The sequence below is a fragment of the Mirounga angustirostris genome, unplaced genomic scaffold (assembly GCF_029215605.1).
Source record: "Mirounga angustirostris isolate CCGP_5_RB_7025 unplaced genomic scaffold, mMirAng1.0.hap1 SCAF_3, whole genome shotgun sequence".
In the NCBI taxonomy this organism is placed as follows: domain Eukaryota; kingdom Metazoa; phylum Chordata; class Mammalia; order Carnivora; family Phocidae; genus Mirounga; species Mirounga angustirostris.
This window is the reverse complement of record NW_026991711.1, coordinates 28,427,850-28,454,660: the sequence shown is the minus strand read 5'-3', so window position 1 is coordinate 28,454,660 and position 26,811 is coordinate 28,427,850. Positions and strand designations below refer to the sequence as shown.

At 39.2% G+C, this 26,811-nt stretch overlaps 1 protein-coding gene across 2 annotated transcripts in view; it reads right to left on the bottom strand.

Annotated features, from left to right (window-relative positions):
• The window catches only part of RBM26 (RNA binding motif protein 26), a 257,474-nt gene that overhangs the window by 97,568 nt on the left and 133,095 nt on the right, over nucleotides 1-26,811 (bottom strand). For both annotated transcript variants that reach the window (XR_010409963.1, XR_010409964.1), the window contains exon 22: nucleotides 7,680-26,811. This exon is cut by the window's right edge. The gene's annotated coding sequence lies outside the window, so the exon portion shown is untranslated. The remainder of the gene's footprint in view (nucleotides 1-7,679) is intronic.

The window sequence follows — 26,811 nt, the reverse complement described above, 5'->3', positions numbered from 1 at the left end:
ATTTAATTTAACTACCCTGCTTTCAACAAGAAGCCTCAATATGACCCTTTGTTGTACCAGAGACTGAATCCAGTCTGGAACAATTTCTCTGGAGAATAAATCTCCTGTCTCTTCCAGGTCTCAGGAATGGACATCAGGCAAAGTGGGATGAGACTGGGAACCAGAGGTATATAGACTCCATGTATAGACTCTGAACCAAGTCTTGTGTTCTCAGTGCCATTCCATCACCCCTCCCAGTCCCAAGTGCCTCTCCTTCCTGAGTCCTTCTGGGGTTCTGTGAAGGGAATCATCCTCTTTCTTTGTGTCAGCCTCCTCTCTAGGCTCTTGGGATTCAGTTTTCTCTACTCTCCTAAATCATCTACCTCTCATTCACTGGTTTTCCATTTTCTAAAAATATGAAATTATCTCTTGTCCTCAGCCATTACCTTGCCTTGTCCCTATGAATCTTGGGAGTATAGATAAACACTTAGGTTATATTTGTCACCTTTAAGTGGAGGTCCATTGCAAATACCTTCTCCCTGTCTGTAACTTTTCTTTGGACCTGATCTTCTTCTCCTACAAAGTGAGCATAATACTAACAATAACAACAACAATAATACCCATTCTTCTTTACAGTGTTCTTGTGAGCCTTCAAAAGTGGTTATGTATGAGACAGCACTTTATAAATTGTAATGTGCCATATGAATTCTAGTTAATTAAAAATAATGCTTTTATCCCTCACAGCAGGAAATAGACTATATGAACATTTGCAGAAATGTTTTAGGCTTACTTATAACTACCAGAAAACACCTTCTTTTGGTGAAAACATTCCACAGAACTGTTCTTAAACTTTTATAGTAATTATTGACCTTAAAGATCTAAGAGTAATATCAAATACTACATTAGAGATAGAACATTAGTGATAATATATTCACAAAAATATTCTCAAGATTTTAGTGCTAGATGTTATAGTTCTGACCTTTTAATAGAGGCAATGTACCTGTGTTTTAGGTTACATCAATTCAAATTTATCCTTGAATCTAAATACACTAATTTAATACCACTTTTTATTAAATATAAAAAAATGGAAAACAGGAGGGGCATCTGGGTTGCTCAGTCAGTTAAGCGTCTGCCTTTGGCCCAGGTCATGATCCCAGGGTTCTGGGACTGAGCCCTGAGTTGGGCTCCATGCTCAGCGGGTAGCCTGTTTCTCCCTCTCCCTCTGCCCTCCCACCCATTATGCTCTCTCTTCCTAATAAATAAATAATCTAAAAAAAAAAAATAGAAAAAAGGAAAATCTTAATATTCTGGTAGTGCTCACTGTATTTGGGATCTTTCTCTCTTCCTTATTACATATCAAACATTTATTTACACCTGGCCCATATGTTATGTACTGTTTTATAGTCCAAAAGACTAAAACAGTCAAATTAATTTCAAGTGAAAAGCGCCAAAGAAGATCACCAAGCCATTCCGTTCTCTAAATTATCTGTCCACTTAGCCAGGTCACAAAGGTGCATGTCTCAAGGGATTTAGGTTGGAGAATACATTTATGTAACATAAAGAATAAGCTAATTAAGAAAAAGAAAAAGACTGGTTGTCCAGATAAACATTAAGTTGATAATATGGGATTCAATCTTCCCTACAAAGAGTTGAGATAATTGCTTTTCCTTCAGAAAAACTTCTGCAGTTTTCTGGGCATTTTCACATAGAGACTCTTACTTAGTCCTTACCCTAGTTCTTTAAAGTACCTGGATTCAACCCCATTTTGCAAATAAGGAACTGAGATGTTAAAAAAGCTAAGCTATTTATCAAACTTAGAGTCAGCATTTGAACCCAAGACTCCAAATTCCAAGGAAAATACCTGATGGACCACTCCACTGCAGCAATAAATTACCCACCCTCTCTCTCACGACCTGCTGAAAATGCACTGAGCCACACACGGGATGAAGGATAAAAGTGGGGGCCACTCACAGCCCACAGGACTGTCAGCAGATGTCCCATGGCATATGCCGGCACATTCTGTCAGCCCCGTGGGGGCACCAGAGCATCAGACGACCAGAACGACAGGTTGTACAAAGACCCAGACTCATTATAAATGGCCCTCCTTCTCCTTTTGTTCTGTTCGTTCTGAGCAACTGGCATCTTTCAGCGAACTGTCAGTATTATATTGAAGACATAGTACATCATTAAAATAAAGCTCGGGGCTAATAATTATGTCTTGTTCAGGTGTTTTATGACTAAAGAGTCTGACTTTCCCCCAAGGTTTCCAACTCACTCTTTTCCAAATTGCTTCTCTACGGGCATTTGTTACATTGTGGACGTGTCCCCAACAATTAAATAGCAGTTTAATCCTCCCTCTCTAGATCTTTCTTTTTGAGGTAGTGTCCTGGAGCCTGAGCTACTTCTCCTTTCAAGGAGGTATTTATGGAGTTCTCAACTGGCTGTGTGGGTGTGCCTGCACACAGAGGTTAATCCAAGTGGAAAGCCCAGTTCCCAGCTTTCACGTTGCTCACACGAAGAAATACTCCTACCCCTCCCTGCTCTGCCTCCATCCCTATCTTTGTTCAACAGTTATTAAGACACTCAAAGCACCAAATTTAACCATCAGGTGGGGAAAAGAGCACAGGATCTGGATTAGGGAAAGTATTTAAACTCTAAGCCTTATTTTATCTATAAAATGGGATTGATGGTAGTCCCCACCATTCAGAATCATTGTTAAGACCAAAGAGGTCAAGTATGTGAAATCACTTTGTTCCTTGTAAAGAAGTTAGTACTTTAGAATTGGCAGAAGCATTCTCATGGAGGGTGCCTCTTCAGGGTCTGGTAAATCCTGATACTTTGTGGGGCGGCTGGGGGTGGGTGGGGGGGACAGCTCTTTGCTAGTTTACATTTAAAGCGGAAAAGCCTCTTGGACCATTTCCTCCCTTGGGTTGGTATCTAATTTGGCTGTGCAAGGTGGCAAAGCAAATAGGAGAAGGGGATATCTCGTCTATGCAAGGCAGGAAGAGCACTAGATTTACTTTAATGACCCCCAGACCCCCCCCCAACCCTTCTTACATCCTTGAAAAAAAAGAAACTTCCAATTGACCATTCTACACCCATTCCTTAAAAGCCAGGCCTTAAAAGTATTCCTTCACAAATTATTAATTTACATGTTAAAGCACGTTAAAGCTAATGCTTCTTAGTTTTCTTACTGTATGGGATTCACAAAAAGCATTTTGACCCAAACATTTAAGTTATATCACTTAACCAAGATTCTCGTAGGTTATTTCTACTTAGCTCAATCAGGTTGGATATCCAGTAGCAAATAGCTGAACTACTTAGATTTTACAATTTTTAATCAGAAATATCCTTGATATGGATATCCAGACCTCAGACATACACATAATTTTTTCTCTCTAATGTAAGTGATATATTTGATATATTTTTAATATAATTTAGAACTATCAAGGAACTTTAACCTTTGGTCATTCATCAATTCTTTTAACAGATATTTTCGGCCTCTTTTCAGGACAGATGCTTTTCTATGGGCTGAGGATTCAGAAATGAATAAAACTGAGTTAACCCAGCTCTCCTAGGATTTGTAATATAGTAGAATTACATGTCATTTCTGCCCAAAGACATTGCTCTCCCCTAACCTGACTTTTGATCTTCAGGTTCTACTCAGGTCTGCCAAAATTAGTGTAAGTTCAACTATCTATAAACTAATTGTTATAAAATATTTTAATGTAAGCAGAATAGATTGAAAAACCCATTTATTCATGTAAGTTCACTTTGACAGTTTGACAGTTTGATTCTGTCCAAATTGACAAAATAAACAAAATTCCAAACTTTCACAGGCATTTTGACCTTATTCTCAGACTTGCAAAACAGTAACAATTATTAGATTTGCATTTAACATTTATTAAGCACTAACAAGGTGGCATGTTCTTAACATGGATTATTTTTCTTAAGCCTCATGATAACTATTAACATGAGCGAAGATTATCTCCAATTTCCAGGTGGCAAATGTGGTGGGAATTAGAACCAAGAGTCTAGCCCTTGACACACTAGTAAAATAAATATTTCCTCACTCTCATATATGTTTTATTTTCTCTTTTTAAGATTTTATTTATTTATGAGAGAGAGAGAGCATGTGTGCAAGGGGAGGAGGCAGAGGGAGAGGGACAAGCAGACTCTGCGGTGAGCACTGAGCCTGATGCGGGACTCGAACCCAGGACCCTGAGACCATGACCGAAACTGAAACCAAGAGTCAGATGCTCAACTGACTGAGCCACCCAGGTGCCCCTTATATATGTTTTAATTTAACATTTTTTGAGTACCTACTATGTGTACATTACAGTGCTAAATTCCAGAGAAGGGAGTAAAAATGTTTAAGATACATTCCTACCCTCAAAAGCAATTTAAAATTGAATAGAAAACACAGACATATGCAGAAATAATATAAGGTATTAAATTAAGTTGGCAGAGGTAGTGGTGGAAGGAGTTCTGGATATGGACCAGGAAAGAATGTTCCACATGAGAATATCACTATTGTGGTAAAGTGGGTGCTTGGGTACTCTTCCTCCCTTCCCAGTAACAGGATTAACAGTGTATAGTGTACCACTCAGAGTCTTGGACAAAAAAACAGAGCCCATCTTGAATCTCTCCCAGCAAGACGGCTAATAGAGGAGCGTCCTTCCTCTGCAGATATCCTGGGTCAGCCTTCAGTTCCCTCCCCTACATCCCTCTTTTGCCCTCAGGTTCCTCCTATTGTGGCACCATTTACTCAGACCACCTACACTGAGCTTCTCTCCCACCACCCACAGGAACAGGCTCTTTCCTTTGGAACCTGAGGACTGCCCCCACTTAACCTCTTTAGTCTGTTTAGGCTGCTCTAGCAGAATATCATGGTCTGCACCCTTACTAGCAAAGGACATTTATTTCTCACAGTCCTGGTCACTGCAAAGTCCAAGATGAAGGTGCAGCATATCTGGTGTCTGGTGAGACCCACTTCCTGGTTCGTAGACCACCATCTTTTTGCTGTGTCCTTACATGGTAGAAGAGATGAAGTAGCTCTCTAGGGTCTCTCTTATAAAGGGGCTAGTCCCATTCACCAGGGCTCTACCTTCATCAACTAATCACTTCCCAAAGGCCTTACCTCCAAATATCATCACATTAGGGGTTAGGTTTCAACATATGAATTTGGGGAGGACACGAACATTCAGTCTTTTTTTTTAATGGCTCTTTCCCTTATTATAAATAGATAAGATGTGCTAATTTTTAAAATTCAAACCATTCAAAAGGATAGGAAGAAAAATACAGACTATGTTGTTTCCCATCCTCCAGCTACCTGGGACTAACAGGCCCCTGGGCACCTGTCCCTTGAGCTTATTCTCTTATACACAAGGACACCCACACCCACACACAACCTCACACATACACCCACACACCACACACATCTACATACCACATTCACTTCAGACAACACGTGGGAGACTCAGCATCCTGTACCACCCAGAGATGGAGGCTTCAATAAATGACATCTAAGTCCTAAGCAAGGGGACACTTAGAAAAAGATTAATCCCCTATCCAAGGGCAGTACCTCACTCAGAGCAAAGCATTCACAGTATGGACACCAAAACTTGTGGTAACAGAAGAAGAGTACTCAGTTGAGAACTTTTCCTCAGTGGACACCAGCATTATGAGGACACAGAAGGCATTTTATGCCCAGACCTCCCTCAGTGGACACCTGTCTCATTGATGGCATTGCTGGGAGCAAGAGAGGCAGGGGAGGCAAGCATAGTTTCCCAGGAAATAGGCATATTATTGAAGCAAGTCAGATCCAGAGAGGAGGAAAATACTGGACACTGTGAGTAAAACTACAGAACATGAAACACTCCCTGAGGACTCCCAGAATTGTTGGAAAGAAATCTTCCACGAGTGTTAGGTCCCTCCAAATGCACAGGACAGATTTTGGGAAAAAAAAAAAAATGACTGTTTTGTAGCTGTTATTCTGACTCTTAGGATTCCGATGTGGGAGACACAGCAATACAAATAAAGTACTCCTCACAGGGCAGATAAGACTTGGAATCTGAGCTTGCCAAGACCCTGACATCAGCGGGCCGCAGAGAAGATACCTCCCCGCTGCCCACTGTAGCCGACACCAGAGAGCGTAAAGACAGCCAGCCCCAAAGAGTCAGAAACAAGAGCTGCAATCAAACAATCTGGGGGATACAGACATTTTCCTTAAGGCAAGTCACAAGATACTCTGTAACAGAATACAGCTGCTTAAATAAACCATCCTCATTGCAAAATCTCCACTGGCAGAGTTCTAGTGTCTGAACCATGCAGGTTTTAAAATAAATCCATGCCAAAAAAAAAAAAAAAAAAGAATATTTTTTTCGGTCTTGTTTTTTAAAACAACAACAACAAAGGATAGGAATGCAAATTGTATTACATACTGGCTGATGACCAAGAGTGACCCCAGCTAGGGAAAATGAGTGCAATGAGAAGACAGGGGAGAGACCAGAACTTCTCAGGATATAGAATCACAAAATGAGGCATCATCCCTACTCTACAAAATAGGACTTTACCAGGAGATAAAACATAATTTGCTGAAACATGTTTGTAAATGTTCACATTTTTTATAATCAGATTGACATTTGTTTTAAAATCATATCTATTTTCTATTATTGCTTCTGGTAGATTTTTACATTTAGTTCTATAAAACAATAGCTTGCTTCCTTTTTTTAAATAATTCAGTTCAAGGTTTCTATCTTAATGTTTGCTGAAAGGTTCAAGATAGTCGCATTCAATGTTGCTTCTAAATAAAAAACAAAACTGACTTTCAGTTTGAAAAAAATCTTAGAATGAACCAGAGGTTCAAAGTAATAGGGCATATCTGGGCAGGAAAAAAAAAAAAATCCCTTTAACTAGAGAAATTCGGCATGAGTAAAAAATTAACGGGCATCTCCTTTGGTCATCTGTTCTTTGATGTCCTCAAGAGATGTCAGACTCACCTTGGTATGACTTGACCTCACAGAGCCTCTTCTGACATGGACTGATGCCCTTTGGTTTCAAATAAATGCTGTTTTCTGGAGACTTTTACTCCTTTTCTGGCCATCATCCCAGAAGTATTGATCAGCTTAGTGCCACTGCCCTATTCTGCCTCAGAATGGCGCCAGAGTGATCTCTTAAAACCCAAATTTCATCAATGCCTCTACTGCTTAAACCTCTGTGGTCATTCCCTATCATCTCCCCATAAAAGTGCTCAATGTCCTTAAAAAGGCTGAAAGGATCTTTGTAATCTAGATGCTGCCCAGCTTCCAGCTTCCAATGAACAAATTGGGAACCAGTCAGATAAAAGAGCTCACATAAGGTCCCCACTAAGTGCTGATGGATCCATTTCCAAAAGGACCCCTGTCACATGGAACTGGGCTGGGTTTTGTGATTTGAATTCCCCCCCCCCAGAATTTCTGCATTATCCCCAGTGAAAACTTAAAAGTTAGCATTTTCAGTTTTATTTAGAAAAATAGGAATCATACACTATTTCTAGTACATTGCAGTAGTATTTCCTTATCTATGGGGGATACGATCTAAGCACCCCCCCGTCTTACAATATACTGTAATAAAAGTTACATGAGTGTGGTTTCTCTCTCCCTCTCTCTCTCACACACACCCTCTCTCTCTCTCAAAATATCTTATTGTACTGTACTCACCCTTCTCCTTGTGACAACGTGAGATGATAAAATGCCTCCATGATAAGATGAAGTGAAGAAAATGATGTAGGCACTGTGACTAAGTGTTAGGCTACTGTTGAGCTTCTGACGATTCGTTAGAAGGATCATCAGCGTCGGACCCGTGCTTGATGCCACCGGTAACGAAACTGCGGAAAGCAAAACTGCAGATGGGGGGGGGCCGCTACAATTATTTGAAAACTTTGATCAGAGTTGAAGCTAGCCCCCTGATGATGGTGCTCAGAAAGCTATTCCAACTCATTTGAAAATGTTTTAAACTACTTTCTCTGTTTTGCTTCTTTCATCTGATATACTTTAATATCGTCTTGTTTGCTTAATCACAACATAGCGGGTCTCTTTTTGTTTTCTAGGAGGCAGCATTTCCTAGATCATGATTATCATGCTGACTCTGGTATTTCACTACCTTTAAGGGGGCCCACACCCTGGAAGAGTCTAGGTTGTGCTTTTCACCTTCTGAGGTCATCAGACCTCAGCAGTAAAAGAACCCTCTGGGAGCCCTCCTCCTTTCTGCCTCTTTCTCCTATCATTCTAGGAGTTTCCTCTCCAAACCGTGGCTTCTAGCTCTGATCATTCCTACAAAGATGTGAAAAGACCCAAAGCCCAACCATCTCTAGACTGTGCTCAGTGAAATATGCGGTCCAGAGCTAACCATAGGATAATACTGGATTCACTGGCTCTTTGCCTTTAATGTGCTGTAAACTTGTGCTGCAGGTGGGCGGTTGTCCCACTGGTAATCACAGTTGCCAACTGTGTGACCTGGTGTCTCTTGCTGTGACCAGGACCTGGAAACCCTCAGCAAATGATTTAGCCCTGGCATGAAGGCAATTTAGCTCTGCAGCCCTCACCCCGGAGTACCTGATCCTGCACTGGGGACCTTCTTAGGAATGTGGATCTAAAATTCTTTCAGGCTCAGCTCACTGATAGGGGCTATTTGTTTCCATTTTCACCTGCGTGTGGATATATATTATTTTAATTTTTAGTCAAAAGAAATTTATTTTGAAATAATTTTAATAGAACTATTTGATAATGGCATCAAAATAGTAAAACCAATGTATCATTCAATAAAATATATTTCAAAATATTGTATACTTAAATTATTTTAGCACCCCCTTTCAGTCTCAAGTGTCCCAGTTCGTGATGGTTACCAGAAGGGTGGTGGGTGGGGGGATGGGTTAAACAGGTGATGGGTATTAAGGAGTGCACTTGTTTTTGATGAGCACCAGGTGATGTATGGAAGTGTTGAATCACTATATTGTACACGTGAAACTAATATTATACTGTATGTTAACTCAAACTTAAATGAAAACTTTTTAAAAATTGAATTAAAAAAAAAAAAGGTGTCCCAATTTGGACATGGCTGCCCTACTTGATGGTGTATAATGAGAAGTGCAGAGGCCCAAATCCATATCAAGAACAGTGTCCATCTTTCTCCCTATTGATCACCAGGGCATTGCATAGTGAACCGATAGTCCTTAATGGCACCACATTCGAACAACACTCAGCCACAGCAAACAACCTGCAGGGAGCCCAGGTTGAAGGTAATGCTTTCTTGGCTGCTCTTGGGTCCCAGGGCTGTGGTTGGGGCCCAGGATGCCCCAAATACCTCCAACTAGCTGTGTGTTTGGCTGGGAGCTGTCTGAGGTCTTAGATGGGGCCAGAAAATGCATGGCGAGCTTTCAGGTCCTGGCCAAGGAAGAGAGACCAGGTCATACAGAGAGCCGGGATTGCCAGTGGGGCAAGGGACCCTGCCACAGGACAGAGCAGCTAAGGGATAGGCCAAGGACTTTGCAGGAAATTCCAAGCGCTCCTCATCAATGTCAGAAGATATCCTACATTCCTAGAACAGACAGATACCATCTTGGGGGGGGGGAGGGAGAGGAGGGAGAGAAAGCATAAAGAAATGAGCTATTTAAATTACGTCAAACAGGATTTAAACTAGTTTAGACCTTTAGTTACCTTCTACCTTCTAGACCAGACTACCTATTTTCCTGGGCACATCTGGGTGCAATGCATGCAAATTTGCAATCCTACTCTGCAAGCAGGCTTTTGCAAATCTATATAACTTCTGAAGCTGCTGCTTCCAAATGAAATTAATCAGCTAGCTCTTCTGGGAGCTTTAGATCAGAGAATTTCTTCCAGTTGTTGCTGAAGAAAGTTAAGATTTCTCAGGGTCTGTGAGTAGTAAGATAGAGGGTAGAAGAGAGAGGGAAGGACTCCCAGGAGATTAAATATGGGAGAAAAGCATTAAAGGAGAGGTAAGAGAAACTGCATCTATGTTTCCTTAGTGTTAGTCCTGTTGAATATTAACAAAGGCTTTCATTTCAATTACAACATGTTACAAATGGGAAACTGGGCATTAAGGAAACAATTGGAAATGTTTCCAAATGCTGAACAATAAGAGCTTTCAGAAGCAGAGTCTATGCGCCCAGATACCTTTAGGGATTACTCCATGGGCTGTGTTGGTTTTGTACTGGAACACAAAAGATACCTTGCACCCAAGAGTCTTGAGGAGTTTAGAAACTTCAGATCCTACATATCACCGTCTCAAGTGTAAAATTATCATGCCCTCTGCCTGATCTCTCCCTGGCACTCTAGCTCTGATGACACTGTAGGAAATACGAGAGACACGTGGTAATCTGTTTGGGGAATAAGGGAAAGGTGTTGGAAAAACAGAGAACGTATTCCCTGGGAAACTATTTGAGTTCCCCTAAGCAGAAAAATGTACAAACTCACTCCTAATTCACTCTGAAGCGGTATGTTTCAATTCCCTTGTAAAATACAGAGACACAAAATCGGAATGTGCGTCCCAGCAAGAGCTCTCTTTTGAGAGCTTAGGCCAAAGAGAGCAAAATTTACCCAGCCACCGTCTGCCATAAATCATAGTCTACAAAACACATAGTTCCTGCCTGCCCATTTTTTCCCCCAAAGATACAGTATTACTGTGTTTTCTCCACAAAACTAAAATACTATGAAAATTTTAAAAGAAAACAGAACCAGGGCGCCTGGGTGGCTCAGTCGGTTGAGCGACTGCCTTCGGCTCAGGTCATGATCCTGGAGTCCCGGGATCGAGTCCCGCATCGGGCTCCCTGCTCGGCAGGGAGTCTGCTTCTCCCTCTGACCCTCCTCCCTCTCACGCTCTCTGTCTCTCATTCTCTCTCTCTCAAATAAATAAATAAAATCTAAAAAAAAAAAAAAAAAAAGAAAAGAAAACAGAACCAAAAAACATTCTTTTCACCAATGTGCCCTTTGGTTCCACACCTCATTTAATTAATCTCTATCCTCACCATCCTCACTCTCATATAAGCTGGAAATCTCAACATTGTCCTTTGCTCCTACCTCTCCTGGACCCTCACCACCTGATTCTTCTCCCTGACAGTCATTCTTCTGCTCCTACCTCTCTTGGACCCTCACCACCTGACTCTTCTCCCTGACAATCTTTCTTCTGTTCCTATTGTCACTTTCCGAGAGGCTGTCTGCCTCTCTTGAGCTGCCCCTCTCTTCACAACTTAGCCTATCTCCAGGTCAATCTTCCTGCTCTCATCCTTTCTGTAAACCACCCCGGGATAACCTTCCTCACACACAGCTCAGTTAAGTCTCTCCTCAGCTCCAATTCTTGACATCTTCCTGAGCTTGAACAACAAACACCACGGAAGCATTTAATGGCCTCCAAGACCTGCCCCCAATTCCCTGTGCTATTTGTTTCTTGCCCTATTTTCAATCATCTTCTGCCACAATGACATCAAATTATAGGTGTTTATTCAAATACCTTCCTACTTCCTAATGTTTGCACTGCGTTCTTCTTTCTAGAATGTTCTTTGCCCCACCTCTCTTCAGCCCCAAACAAGACTTCTTGAAATCTTAACCATATGGCAAAACTCAGCTCCAAGAAGCCTCCTACATGATACTTTCCTGATTTTTGTGATTAAAATTAATGTACCCCTTTATCACACTTTCATATGTCTGGACCTTCCCATCAAATCTTACCACTTTCTACCCTATACTGCAGATAATTGGGTTTACTTGTCTTTCCCATTAGATCGTAGGCTGCTTGAGTGCAGAAACATGTCCCAGCTATGTTGGTGGAGTGGAATCTATTAGGCCTTGTGCTGGATAAAGCCAACTTCACCATCATCATCAAGTAAATAAAATGACCTGTTCTTTATCAACAGGCTAATGTCTACTTCAGAGATGTACAAATTACATTTTTTAAAGGTGTCATATCTTTAGTGAAGTTATTGGTATATCTGTAATTAATAATGTGCTTAAATGCCCTAACTTTTAAAATTATATATATCTGCACGGGCAATAAAGATTTAAAGTTAAATCAGAATTACCAGGTGTTATCCTTTAGTATAGGAAATTGCAGGAAGAAGCTATTGTGTCCTAGCAAGACAAGGTGCTTGAAGTCAAAAGATTTAAGTTCAAATCTCGCCCTCTCCACTTATGAACTGCCTGGTCTTAGGCAAAGCCCTAAACTTGAACCTCAGTTTTCTAATCTGTAAAATAGGGAAGAAAATGCCTGCCTACCTCTTCTAGATAAAGAGTTAAATAATGGTTGCCACAGTACTTTCGGAACTGCAAGTTTCTTTACAAAGAATATATATTAACATTATCCTGAGTAAAAGACTTACCCAAAGAACATACTTCAAATAGCAGTCTTCATGCTTTGGACAAAACTAATGAAGTAGAATATTACTACTATTTTAAGAGGCTAGCTGGTAACACTTACAAAGATGGTGGTCTTGTCTAGATGACTTGCATTCTGCATTCTTACTCCACACTGGTTGGTAGCTCTTAACATAGGAATTTATGCAGAGCCAATGGCATTTTGTAAAGTCACATAGGCTCTCCCAAGAATACCTAATATGTGACTTAATTCTGCCTCTACAAATCTAGTTTGCTATCTTTTCAAAACACAGGAGGACACATAAGCCTCTTGCTTAAAAATTCTACAGTATTATAATAGTCACGCCACCATACTGAAGGAAAGAAACTAGAAATAGACAATTGTAGTAAATACCACTAAGAAACACTTCAGTTTGGGTAGTGTGGGTAGTGTAGGGCTATGTGAGCTAACAAGCTTCCAGATACCTGACAGTTTAACCCTTTGGGTGCCAAAGATTTCAAATACTTTTTAACAGTTTAAATGGTTTCCCAGCTTCCTCATCTTGGTGATCAGACTAATGAGGCTTCTTGTTGGTTTTCCAATCCACCATACTTTCTTATTTTTTTTAAATTTTATTTATTTATTTGAGAGAGAGAGAGACAGAGGGAGTACAAGTAGGGGGAGGGACAGAGAGAGAGAGAGAGGGAGAAACAGACTGTCTGCTGAGCACAGAGCCAGACATGGGGCTCAATCTCAGGACCCTGAGATCACGACCTGAGCCAAAGTCAGACACTTAACCAACTGAGCCACCCTGGTGACCCTCCACCACACTTTCAAAAGCCTTCCCCTCTTTGCCACTACCTGGAATGAAATGGTCCACCTTCCCCAACTGCTGAACTTCCATTCCTACTGATCATCTCAAGTCTTCAGTGAAATCATTTCTGATACCCTCAGGAAAAGTTATTCTCTCCCTCCTCTGTGTTTAAGTAAGCTGCTCCTATCACTACTTTAGTACTTATCTTGGGATGTTAAAAGTCTTTCTGTACACATCTGTCTCCAAATTTCACGATGGTAGGGTTTGAAGGTCTTTTTTTAATCTCTTTGCACATAACGGTGTCAGAGATGAGTATATTGTGTGTACACAGTAAATATTTAGAAAAGTTTATTAAATGAATGAATGTGTTATCAATAATGAAAATCGATTATTATACCATTATATTTAAGTGATGTCATGGAGATTTATGTCCTACTTGCTTCTCTGTCAGTTTATACAGAATGGTATGTATTCTATGAAGTGTCTTTTTTTTTTAACTCCTCCTCTGTGAATATTCTTTTTTTCCCCATGGGTTAGGTTCTTTCTCATTGGGTATGATCATTGTCCCTGTTCCCACTTTTAATTTCTACTGTTTCTATTCTCTGCCACTTCCTTCCTCCTCCCCAATTTGATTAATAGGTCTCATGTCCTCTCTCTCTTGTTCTTATGAATCTTTGAAATGTCTTGGCTTAATGTATTTCTTGACATGGCATAATTCTTTATTTGGTTTTCATACCTATCATGCGCCAAGGGAAACACATCTTTATACTAGGCAGGATTCTGACATGTCCAATCATAATCAAAATATCCTAGAAGTCTCCCTCCCTTTTCTATCTGCATTGCATCCACCTTTGTTCTGGTCCCACCTTCTCACACCTGAGTTATAGCTGCAACAGCCTCCTAGCATCTCAGTCCACATCCAGCACTCCTTATTCTAATCATAACACATATCACTACCAGGTTATTCTTCCTAAAACACTGGTTTCATTTTATTAATCCCAGGCACCAGGGCCTTTAACTTCCCTTTGATAACACCCAGCATTCAAGATTCTCACAATCTGGCATATCCTGTCTTTCTCATTTTATTCTTCATTTCTCCACCCCAAACATTTAGTAGGTTACTGTGGTAATTGGTTAAAAACACATTTGCCCCAACAACCACACATATTCATCCCTTTGTGCCCCCTCTTTTGTCTCTGGGCTGACCCTGGGATGCTTTTTACCATGACTGTGGTGGAAGTGAGGCTGCAGGACTTTCAAGAGGAAGTCTCAAGAAATCTTGCACTAACTTAGGCCTCCTTCCTCAGAAAGTCTGCTTCTTTGCCTAGAACCACTCTAAGTCTATCCTAGCCCAAACCACAGCCTTCTTCTTAGGTCCCATGAACACTCAGGGGTGGGGGGGAAGATCCTTTTAATTTTGTCTTTCCAAATGTAATGCCAGAGCTCTGGGAGAATGCAACCCAACCCACCATCTAATTTCCTGGACTGCGATAAGTGGTACACAAATCAGAGAGAAAATCACTTCGCCAAGCCTCCATATCCTCAGCTACTTACATGAATCTTTGTGAGCCTCCTTTCAGATTGTTGATCCATAAAATTACCTCTTCCAAATTGACCTTCTCCAGCTTCACATCCTAAGTAGTTCAATTCTCATTCCCCACTTCAGACTTCTGCTCTGGGCAAGATGGAATAACAGAGACCAATTTTCCCTCCTGTCTGAAACAACCAAAAAATGGACAAAATATATGAAACAAAGGTGTTGAAGACACTCAATATCAGGCAACTAAAAATAGTAATCTCAGAAATCTAAAACAAATGAAGGGATCCCCAAATTGCCCAGCTTATTGCATTGAGAACATTTCCAGCACACACAGGAGGAACTCAGGCATAGTCCAGTGAACAACCTGAGTTAAGGACACAGAGCTGAGAATTCAGGGACACCAAGGAAGTTATAGTTAGAGGGACAAAGTAAAAGAAAGGAGAGAACAGTGCAAAAAAGAACCTTCAGAGATTTGCAGAGGGCCTCCCTTAAGTATTCACATATAGTGATCAGCATATGCATGTAAGAGAACTAAAATAAAGTCAGATGTTTACTTTATACCAAACACAAAAATCAATTTCAAGTAAATGAAGCAAAATAAATTCAAGAAGCAAAACTTCAGAACTTCTAAAAGAAAATAAAGAGCATCTCTATCATGTAAAGGTAGGTAGTTTTTCTTACATAAGGCACCAAAAAAGCACTAACCATAAATAAAAAGATTAATAAATATGTGTATACTAAAATTAAAATTTCTGGAGCACAAAAGGCAATATATTAAAGTGACACTGACACAAGCCAGACACAGAGAAAAGATATTTACAATCCACAAAACCAGTAAGAAACTTTTGCTCAGAATATATAATAAAATCCTACATACCCATGTTTTTTAAGACAACAACCTAGTAACAACAGCAAAAAAATAAATAAGACTAATAAATAAAGCAGGTAAATGATATAAAAGACAATTTTTTATAAAAGGAGCAATAAATGAGATATATAAAAAATTTCCCAGGAAAATAAAACCACAATAAAATACCATTTCACACCTAGCTCACAAATGTGCAGCCATTCATTCATTCATCACAGACTTGTTGGAACCCTATTAGGTGCAATGCTCTATTAGGCACATAGAAATATTAAAAGTTGAATAAGTGACAATTATTTCATTTACTTTCTCTACCAGGATGAGACCCCAAAGAGGGCAGGCACTGCTTCTTATTCTTCATTGTATCTTCAGCATTTAGTACAGTCCCAGTCATTAGGCAGAAAAGTATTCAATGGCAGAAAGCTGATGCAAATCCTACTCTGAGGATCTCACAGTGTGGGGAAAGCAAGAGAAGAAAGCAGCAAATCCTAATACCTCACAGGGATACCTGAGAGTGTCCACAAAGGAGCTAGATTTTGGAGGATGTGAAGTTCTCCAGCACTTTGGTCAAAATCTACAAGGAGTCAAGATTTGAAACAAGTCTTGGGAAAACGTTTTGCCTGGCATAGAATTTCTTTTTAAGTCAACACAGAATAAGCAGCATATTATCACAAACACAGACACACACACACATCTCAAATACCTAATTCCCTGATAGTAAATAACATCATCTTCAAAATTCCAGAATAGGGAGGAAGATGAGGAGGATGAGGAGGAAGAATCTAAGCTCTCTGTATCCACACAATTTACCATGATGTTAGTGCAGCTTTACTACTGGCCATTTTCACCAACATAACTTTATTATTTCACTGCCTTCCTTGATGTTACTTTATTACTTCAGAAAACTTGCCCAGGAAGAAAAAAAGTTGCAAATCACTTTGTCAGTTCCAGGAACTTCCTGAAAATCCCACTTAAGTGAACATCAAAATGCTCAACTTTTCCATCCAACGACTGTTTGCTCTCTAAGACCCTTCAAAACTCTTGACTCCACCAATCCTGAACTATCACGTCATGATCTTTACTCAATCCCAGTGAACATCCTCCTCCCAAATCCCCATACTGCTGTCTACCAGCTCCTCCAACCTCCACTACCCTCCAAACTTGAAAGACCTGCCTTAAACCAGACTTCCATTCATTATTAGAACTCTGGAGAGGTTCTTCCCTCCCCATCACCACCCCCAACTTTACCATACTATAAATAAATTCAGCTTTGTCTTATCAACATGTTGTTTGGTGATATTTTCAAAGACCTAACATTCTATAATCCTTCTCCTCCTCTTTGTCCTTATCATCATCACCATCATCATCATCATCATCATCATCATCACTAACATGGACTGAGCCCTAACTACATGCCAGGCACTTGCTAATTAGTTTAGAGACCTAATAATCACATCCCTTTCACAAATAGAGTATTTTTAAGCAAGTAAGTAAATTATAAGAGGTATATTCAAATGAGATGTCAAAATTCTTCCAAAAAAGAGGTTCATATTTTTCACTGTCCTTCTTCACAGAAATTATGGGAACCATAGAGGTCCAAGTCTCAAAGATATTCTGGAGATTTCCTTGGTAAGCACCACTGGAAGCCATCTCTGAGTGTAGTAGTATTGGCCTTCATGGCTCAGCTAAGTTGAATTCTATTAAAAGAATTCCAGCAAGGGAAATAAATGTGCCTCTCCTCTCAATAGTTAAGGGAGGTGACCTTCTCTCAGAAAATATTAGCTGATGAAATGAATAACGAAGGTGCTAGAAACATGAACGATATAAAGGTAGGGAGACTTTAAGGAGGAGAAATGTCTTTGTTTTGCCTTTCACCTCCAAACGAAGAATAACAGATGTTCCCTCAGCAAGCTGTGAGAGGGAAATGGGGTGACTGAGCTTTGCAACTAAAATAGTATCAACTGTATATTGTAATTTCACTTTTGAAACACCACACTTTTGCCTTTGTGGCACTGCCAGTAAAAATTCATTTTCAAGCAGCACAGCTGAACAGCCTGGGCCTTTGCCTTAATTCACTTTTCCTGCTAAGAGCCAAGAAGAGAGATAGCCTTGCATAAGGAGGATGGACAGCAGAGCACTCCATCGAAAGAGGCCACATGCTAAATTAATCATGTTCCAGCCAGAATTTGCAATTCTTTGAGAGATGCTTGAGACGGTATGAAAAATTTAGAGGTAACAGGGAAAAAGGGAGAGTTTGTGAAGGAGAACACTTCAGAGGGCACTTTAAATGTGCAGGATGCATTACAGTTTCTTACATGTGAACAAGATAGCTCGCCTTACCCAGAATGCAATAAATAAGGACTGCATTCTCATAGGAGTGCCCTGAGAAGGGAGCACTCATGCTGGAACATAGAAATTTCTGACTTGATGGCCATATTAAGGGATTAGAGGGATTAGTATATTCATGAAAATCATCCATTTTAAAATTTAGCATAAATTTGTCAAAGCTAGCATGCAAGGATAGTGTCAGTCCAAGATAACAAGTCCTGTTTAAGATCCGAGCATGATTGCTCCAGTGAGATGTGAATTACAGGTGGCAAGTTGCTCCTAACGAAGCTCACCTCTTCCAGTCACTTAAGGAAGCAACTTGTGGCCATGAGCAGCCCTCAAAACTCACTCTGAAATGAGAAAGAGGAACTGAGTCTTACCTAGCTTTAAGCTTTTCTTTAGTTCCTCCAATGCACCACTCAACTCAGCCTTCACACAGCTGTGTCCCATCTTCCTGGGACACTCCATTCCCTACCATCCCAAGCTCTCATGCTTCCGAGCTCAAGGTACATTTTATTACTTCAGGTAGACCTTGGCTAACTCTTGCACATGCAACACTAAGTTGGTATCCTGAATTGTATGCTCCCATAGCACCTGGTACCTCTAGTTATATGGCGGCCCCACAACTTACCCTGTTTGTGAAACATCCACCATTACTTATTGTCTTCCACACCAGATTGAAAAGATCAGTGGGGCTGGTGCATTGTCGTTTTGCCAGTGGATAACAAGTGTTTATCAAATGAATGAATAAAGGCAAAAATCATGTTTGATTCTTTCTTCTATCTGCCATAACATCTAGCAGGGTAACTGAGACATAATAATTAGCATTCAATAAAATGCTTATGGATTAAATGCAGGAATAAGAACCCTGAGAATGTCAGCTGAATTCAGCCTCCCCCAAATCAACTGGGAAAATCCTTCCTACAATGGTTGTTGCCTGATCTCTCAGTGGGTCTCTTGCCTTGTTACTTTGCTTAGATAAAAGCTAGAAAGAACAGCACTACAGAAAAAAAAAAAAAAAGTAATATGCAATGAAAACTAAACTGCCACACTCAGAAGTGATATTCTCTTTTTCTTTCAGCTCCTACTGCTGAACATTTTCCTCCAATCCCCCAAGAGGGAAAGATCACTGGAAGCACACCCACTTAAAAAAAAAAAAAAAAGTCACCCTGATATGTTTTTTTTAACAAGATGTGTGCTATTTAAAGTCTCACCCATGAATATGTAGCTAATATTGACTAATGGGAAATGTGAAAGGAAGAAAGCCAAGGTTTTTTAAAGCACGTCTATTGAAATTAGGGTCATATGTAAGAAATTTAAAAATTTTTTTTCTGAGCCACATCCAAAACTCCAGAGGGCATATTAAATAATGGAAGTGTAAACTACTGGGATTTGGTGCTGGTTAGTATGTTGGCACAATACATGGCTCCCTGTGTGGTTTAAAAAATTAAGGAATTTTTCCCTCTTCCTTTATCTAGTAGCCTCCAAAATTAAAACAGTTTTCTTTTCTGTGTGGAATAATACAAGCTAACCAAATTATACTCTAATATTTTCATTCAATGACTTGGAAAGTCATGAAAATGTTTGTTTGGGGAGTTGCTGATACAGAAAAAGAAAGAAAGGACCATGTCAGAAGGATTTAAAAAAAGAAGATAAAACAAAGAATTCCAAGGATTGTCACAATCTGATCTGCATAAATAAAAGATAATAGCTTTGGTGAGCTGGCCAACCTTTGTGTGGAGTGATCGGTCTGTGGAGAATCATGTCTGAGAGGCTGCAGGTCATTATGGCAGGATAAAGCCTATTTCTCATTTATATTAAAGAATCTTGCCTGTTAAGGGCTTGATTTGGATCTCAGACATAAATGCGCCCAGGGCTGCTCACCTAGTTAAGTCAATTGCTACATATGCATTCTCTCCCTAATATACACACAGAGTTTATCATTCACAACTCAACCATTACGCCTAATGTTCTTTTCTTGATTTAGAAAGAATAACAGTTAGATAGATCAGAAGGACTCAAATTGAGGGGATTGGATCATAAAATTTACACCTAATATAGAATTTTCTTTCTAATTTTGTACAGAGATGTGAATTTTCTCCCTGTTATACAGAACTTGCTACATCAAGAGAAGACAATAAAACTGTTTCTGTTTTTGTGTTACATGTTTGATTTACATTATTATCTGGTTCCAGGCAAGATGGATTGTTCCAGACAGTATCTGGAGATCTAGGCAATGGAAACCTTTACGTGTGAAAAAAAGAAGAAAGAAAAGTCCAGACAATACAGTAAACAAAGCCTGACTACAAGAATGGATAAATATGTATTAAGAAACCAAGGAAAGCCATGGCTTGTGGGGAACTATGGGTATAGTTGAAAGACTTCCTTGGGCTGGGCCTCATAAGGTGACTGTAGCTTTAATGGGGTCCCCACCTTATAGGTCTGTGGGTTTAGAAATTCACTGTATAACTTCAGCCAGGCACAATCACAATCAGACCCTACTGAATTGATTTGCATCAATATTAATTTTAAAAAAAAGATTATTTGTACACAGACTTCCAATTAAAAAGCCAATGGATTAATTTATGAGGCAATAAGAATACGAAGTAATAGGAAGGTTCTGGTCAGAAGATTGGAGCTCTGGTCTTAGATCTATGCAATTTCCACCTCTGAGACCCTTCGTGAGACATGGCCTCTCTGGATCTCAAATTTCCTAATCATAACTGAGAGGTATTAAGAGTTAATTCAAATCCATGAGAAAACAGTTCAATAGACAAATGAGCAAAAGACAGGAATAGAAGGGCAGTATAGTATGGTGCTGTGGTTCTCAAACAAAACTTGGACCACCTAGGAGTCCCCAGATGTATCAATACTGGGGACACTTGTACCACAGCATACATGTCAGGATGAGTTGAAAATAAATGAACAAAGGGCTCATTCTGCAGAGTATTGCTGAACCTGTGACCTGCAGACCCAGGAAAGATCATAAACTAACTTTATTGGAAGGTATTGCCTAAAACAATGGTTTTCAATAGGAATGGTAGTGCCCCCCAAGAGATTTGGAAACAGGGGAGGGGGTTGGTCATCACAATGATTGGAGCCCAACTGGCATTTAGTTAGCAGAAGGCAGAGATGCTATGTATCTTGGAACAAGACAGCTCTGCACAAAGAACTGTTTGCACAGAATTTTGTACAACATCACATTAATGAAGGTATTTTTATAATTATCTAATTTTGGTGTACATATAGGTAGTATTATTTGCCCATTTTTAATATGTGCTGACTTTCCAGGATGGTAACTGCAAAGTAAATCAAGGAACAATTATAGTTTATTATGATCATATTTTTATCAATGAAGTTCACAGCTTTGAACAATCTTACCATTCTTGATATTTGAGTTAACAGTAAGACAGTCTGCATTCATGGCTGTGGGATTCATGGTGATTGTACATACAGACACAAATGTCTTTTTAGAAAAAATTACTTTCTTTTCACTCTCCTTCATAATAAAGTTAGGTCATTGTTTTAATACTTACAGTCAAGAGGTATTACAAAATGTTTGTTATATAAACGGGGAACACTGCATATGACACTGTTGAAAACACTGATTTACAGCAAAGATCATCTGTATGGTAAAAAATAAAAAATTCAGGGGGGTTTTCAACAGACCTAAATGGGATGAATTGCCCTTTCTGGAACAAGCAAAATTTTGTTCCATTTCTGGGGACAAAAACTTGAAGGGAGAAAGTAGGAGGAGAGGTATGACTGAACCCGAAAGACTGAGTGAATACGTAGCCATCCCAGAATGATGGAAGGTTAAGCTAAAGGCAGGGGCCCCTGGGCCTATTTCCCACTTGGAATCCTGGGAAGATGCCACTTTGCACTATACCCCTACCCAGAACATGGTAATTGCCGCAGAATAAAAATGGCAGTGGAACACATATAGGAAGCAGGTCAGAAATGGTGGCCCTGAGATTCCAGTGGCTCCATGTGGTGGGTGTGGAAGGAATCCTGTCATTCACAGGTGCCCTCAGTGAGGGAGTCAGACTGCAGCCAAGAATAGCAAGAAGGTTAGCCACAGGTTGCCCTCCTGTGGGTACAATAACCCTAAAGAAGGGTCTTTGCGGTGGGGGCAAAGCCAGGGCTGAAGGAGACTGTGGCTGAGATCAGCAGACCACAGCGTCTACAGATTTGGAAAATGAACCCTGACTATGCCAAGCGGATACATCAAAGCAGCAGAGTCATCAGGACCAAGCAAGCAGGGGATGAGGAAACATCCAAAACATCCAAACCCAAGACCCTTTCCCTTCCAAAAACTCCTATCCTCACTGGACCTGACACTAACCAGCTAAGTAAAAAATAAAGAAGTGGCAATTTTTTGGACACATCTCTATTTTCCATGGACTGCATTTTTATCTTTCTCTTAAGTATGTGCCTCTCCTTTCTATGTGCATCAGAAGTTGTTCATCCTGAACTTGGACTGTGGGAACCAGAACTGAATGTAAGTCCAGCCCACAGCATTACATTTATCATGAATCTAAGACTATTAAAATAAAAACAAGAATAAGAATGCCATCTACTGGCATGGAAAGCAGCAAGGGCTCTAGCAAATCTGCATTTAGGGAATAGAGAAGGAAAACAGTTTTTTTTTTTTTTTATTTTGTTATGAAATGGTGATCACCAGAGACTGGAGAGTCACATGTAAATAGTATTAAGGGGACTGATCACAAATAAATAAATTCTTTCTTAACTAGTAAATCACTTACCTTCATCTCTCAATTTTGTATTTGCTACTACAGGCTCCATCTTGGACACAAAAGAGGTATATATAATGACACAAAAGTTTTGTTTTTTGATTTAGCAAACTGTTTCAAAACAACCTAGTCTTGTTCTTTTTTCGACATTTTAAAATATGTATTTATAAATTAGTTTGCCTATGTAGACAGAATGATAGAGCATGTGACTCTCTTGGCTGTTCCCATTTTCTATATACTGGAGTTGTAGTGGATTTTTTTTTTTTTTTGCAGTTTTATAGAGGGCAAGCAAGAGACTGATGAATTGTATTTGTTAATATTGATCACCATTTATATGATAACTTGTATGAATTTTCCTGTTAGCTAGTGATAATTCAAATTTTTAAACTTTTCCCATAACGAATCATTTAATTCTAACGATTTGTTACTTTAAAAACCCATTAAAAATACAGTATTTTATTAGGTTCTTGATAATGACTTGGTAAAATGTCCACAGAGTCAAGGTTCATTTCACTGCCTACAAATATTCAATTGTTCCAGCACCATTTGTGTAAAAGATCATCCTTTCTCCCGTTAAATTGAATGAACGCATGGCACACATGTTGAAAACCAATTGACCATACATGTGTGGATTTATTTCTGGATTCTATATGCTGTTCCATTAATCTGTTTGTTACACCAATTCCATATTCTCTTGATTACCATAGCTTTATAGTAAGTCCTGATATCAAGTAGGGTAAGTCATCCAAATTTGTTCTTTTTTAGGTTGTTTTGGCTACTTTAGGTCCTTTCCATATAAATTTTAAATCAGCTTGTCAATTTTTACAAAAAAGGGCTGCTGAGATTCTCATTGGGATTGGGTTGAATTTATAGATCAATTTGAGGAGAACTGACAACAATATTGAGCCTACTGCTCCATGAATATATCTTTGCATTTATTTAGGTCTTTTTAAAATTTTGCTCAGCAATGATTTGTAGTATAAAATTTAATTCAAAATGAATCAAATACCTAAATGTAATGGTTAAAATTATAAAAATTTTAGAAAAAAAGAGAAAAATTCTTGGTGACCCTACATTTAGCAAAGATTTCTTTAATAGGACACAAAAAATCACAAACTATAAGATAAGCTGGATGTCATCACAATTAAAATTTTGTTCTTCTAAAGACATTACTACAAAAATGAAGAGTAAGCCTCAGACCGGGGGAAACCATTTGCAAAGCACATATATGAAAAAAAAGTGTCTAGAATGTTTGAAGAACTCTCACAGTTCAATTAGAAAAGAACTTACTTTTTTAAATGGGTAAAAGATTTGAACAGGTATATGATCAAAGGAGATACAGAGATGACAAATAAGCACATCAAAAGATGCCTAATATTAGTCATTAGGGAAATGCAAATTAAAACTACAATGAGATCTCTGTACATTGCTGGTAGACTGGCTAAAATTAAAAAGACTTTCTATACCAAATGTTGGTGAGGATGTGGAGCTGCTAGAATTTTCATATACCGATGGAAGGAATAATAAATTGTGCAATCACTTTGGAAAACAGTTTGACAAATTTAAATAAAAAATACACCTACCATATAAGTCAGTGAGTCCATTCCTAGGCATTAAGTTAAGAGAAATAAAAACAGGGGTGCCAGGGTGGTGCAATGGTTGAGCATCTGACTCTTGGTTTTGGCTCAGGTTGTGATCTCAGGGTCCTAAGATTGAGCCCTGCATGGGACTCTGCACTCAGCAGAGTCTGCTGAGATTCCCTCTCCCTTTCCCTCTGGCCCTCCTGCTCATGCTCTCCATCTCTTTCTCTCTCTCAAATAAATAAGTAAATCTTTAAAAAAAAGAGAGAGAGAGAGAAATAAAAGCATATGTCTCTACAAAGCCTGGTAAAGAAATATTCACAGCAGCTTCATCTGTATTAGCCAAAACTGGAAACAACCCAAATGTCCATGAACCAATGAATGGATAAATAAATTGTGTTATATCCATACAGGGGATTACTACTGAGCAATAAAAATAAATTCACTCAGAAATAAAAAAAGAATACACTACTGCTATATACATGCAACAACATAGATTAACTCAAAATAATTAAGCTGAATGTAAGAAGCCAAACAAAAAGTGCATATCATCTTATTCTATTTTTGTAACATTCTATAAAATGCAAACTAAACTTTAGTGACCCAAAGCAGAACAGTAGTTCCCCAGGACTGGAAGGAGGTTGGGGAAGGAAGTAAGGGAGAGATTTCAAAGAGGCACAAAGAAACTTTTAGGAATATAGATATGTTCATTGATCTTGACTGTGGTGATGGTTTTACTGGTGTATACATATGTCAAAACTCATCAAAGTTTACATTTTAAATATATGCAGTTTACTTTATGTCAGTTATACTTCAATAAAGCTTTAAAATAATGTCACTCAGTTGTGGCAAAGCTGAGTAAATATTAATTTGGGGGCACCCAAAATTAGGGTGGCTCAGTCGGTTAAGCGACTGCCTTCAGCTCAGGTCATGATCCCAGGGTCCTGGGATCGAGTCCTGCATCGGGCTCTTTGCTCAGCAGGGAGCCTGCTTCTCCCTCTGCCTGCCACTTCCCCTGCTTGTTCTCTCTCTCTCTGACAAATAAATAAATAAAAATCTTTAAAAAATATATAAAATGATTTAAAAATAAAATATTAATTTTTTATTCTTTACCTTAACAAATATACTTTTGTTTTGGTGTTTCTGGTGTTTTAATCATCAGTGACATTATCGGCACAGTATTAATATAATAGACCTTGTACTCTGGTATTTGTGCACAGGGTAGATGTATAGAGTAATGTAATTGCATCTACAAGCTGGACTCACCCCCCACTCCGAAAATTTATCACTGGGCTATACCTATATTTTCTATAAACCAAGTAGGAGTTCACAGATTATCTCCACAATTGAGCTTGACCATTCAATTATTAAACCCATCTATGCTGATAGATGTGAAAATGTAACGTTCAGCATCTCCCATGCTTCTGAATGATCAAGCTGATTGTGCACATTAAAATACAACCAACCACAAAACTGCAGCTCAACCTCAAAAGATGGCCAATTAAGTTAGTGTAAAAATAAAGCCACTTCCCCTTTATCTAGAGTTAGCCATGTTAACAAAGAAAAGCTTTCAAATCTTCCTCTAGTTTGCTTCCTTTACAGTGGCAACTGGACTTGCTTCACTTTACTGAGAATGAAGTTAGTGACAGTAAGTAGGCCTTTTTCCTTTAGTCATGTGGACATGAGAGGTAAAAAGAGAAGTCTCCTTTCTTGGGGCTTAAGAGTTTAGAAGTGGCCTCGAATAACATTGTAAGTAACACTGTAACTAGTTAAATACCTAATAAGACAGAAGAGCTTATTTGGTCCATTTCCCTCTATCCCAACAAGAATGTTTTAAACAGTTCCAAAAGATTGTAATCATTTACAAGAGTCTTCAAATCCTCAGAAGAGATACCCTTAATCTCTTTCAGAAACTTCTTTTCAGCCAAGGCGCCCATGGCTAAAGTTTCAACTAACTCTGAAGGACACTCTCTAAGAATCAATGAGCTCACTTTCCAGAGTTGCTGCACCAGTCTGCATTCCTGCCAACAGAGGAAGAGGGTTCCCCTTTCTCTACATCCTTGCCAACATCTGTTGCTTCCTGTGTTAATTTTAGCCATTCTGTTTATAGCAGCTTTATCAACAATAGCCAAATTATGGAAAGAGCCCAAATGTCCATCAACTAACTGATCAATGGATAAAGAATATGTGGTGTGTGTATATATACATTTGGGGTGTGTGTGTGTATATTTGGAAAATATATATATATACACACACATATATATATGTATATACATAAAATGGAATATTGCTCAGCCATAAAGAAGAATGAAATCTTGCCATTTGCAATGACATGGATGGAGCTAGAGAGTATTATGCTAAAAGAAGTCAGTCAGTCAGAGAAAGACAGTACCATGTGATTTCACTCATATGTACAATTTAAGAAACAAAACAGATGAACATGGGGGAAAAAAGAGAGAAAGGCAAACCAGAAAATAGACTCAGCCATAGAGAAAAAACTGAGGGTTGCTGGAGGGAGGTGGGCGGGGGGATGGGTTAAATGGGTGATGGGTATTAAGGAGGGCACTTGTGATGAGCACTGAGTGTTGTATGTTAAGTGATGAGTC